The following is a 956-nucleotide window of genomic DNA, read 5'->3' as shown; positions in this document are numbered from 1 at the left end:
GCAGAAATAAATGTTTAAATCAGGAGCATTTTATCATCAGGTATTTTGTTTTCCGGAACATTTTATAGGTGCTGGGCGCTTTGGATGGCTGTTTTTCAGAAGCAAAATCTCTGGAGGGCTAATTCCAACTTCCTTTTCTTTGCAGCATTGTGACTTCAAGCCTCCCGCACCGCCTGGCCGCGGCTCTTCCGAGGCCCCGGGAGAACCCGGGGGCAGGCGTCCGCCCGCGGCCGCTAGATGGCGGTGCGTCCTCCGGGATGCGGGCGGGAAGGGCGGCGTCAGAGCGGCTCTGCCCGTCCGGGTCAGGCCCTGTCTTCCCCAGCACGCGTCCCGCCCGGAGCCGCAGGGGCAGCCGCGCGTCCCGCCCGGAGCCGAGGGCCAGCCGCCCCGTTTCGGTTTGGGTTGCTTCGGAGGACGGCGCTTCCAGGACCGTTGGCGTCTCTCCCGCTCCAGGTCCATCCTGCCTGCCCCTGACTCCGTGTCTCCTCCCTCGGGCCTTGATCTAGGGGCACAGGGAGGCGTTTCTCCTTAGATTTTTTAACTTTTTTTTTTTTTTTTTTTTTTAGCCTCTCAGCCTGTGGGATCTTAATTCCCTGACCAGGTATTGAACCTGGGGCCACAGTGGTAAAAGCTCTGAGTCCTAACCACTGGACCACCAGGGGACTCCCTAGATTTTTATGGGGAGCTTTTTACCTCTTATTCTCTTAGTTTATTTCTGAAAAGTAACAGTCTAGACTTTAAAATTTTACTAAAAATGATTTGAGAAACTCGTACTATGTTTTTCTCCTGAAAATGGTTTTTATACATGTATTGGATACATATACATTTATTTTATACATATAATGGCCTAAATACATATTTATATATATTTATGTTTGTGTAGAATATATGTTTATATTGTTGTTCAGTCGTCCAGTCGTGTCTGACCCTTTGCGACCTCATGGACTGCAACATGC

General features: G+C 50.2%; 1 non-coding gene across 1 annotated transcript; it reads right to left on the bottom strand.

The window, feature by feature from the left end:
- Positions 1 to 589: 589 nt before the first annotated feature.
- Positions 590 to 663, bottom strand: TRNAK-UUU (transfer RNA lysine (anticodon UUU)). The gene has a single exon. It is a non-coding gene; the product is annotated as a tRNA-Lys (tRNA).
- Between the last annotated feature and the right edge of the window lie 293 nt (positions 664 to 956).

Source organism: Giraffa tippelskirchi, chromosome 14 (genome assembly GCF_054371585.1).
Source record: "Giraffa tippelskirchi isolate mGirTip1 chromosome 14, T2T-mGirTip1v1.2.pri, whole genome shotgun sequence".
NCBI lineage: Eukaryota > Metazoa > Chordata > Mammalia > Artiodactyla > Giraffidae > Giraffa > Giraffa tippelskirchi.
This window is presented reverse-complemented; position numbering and strand designations above follow the sequence as displayed.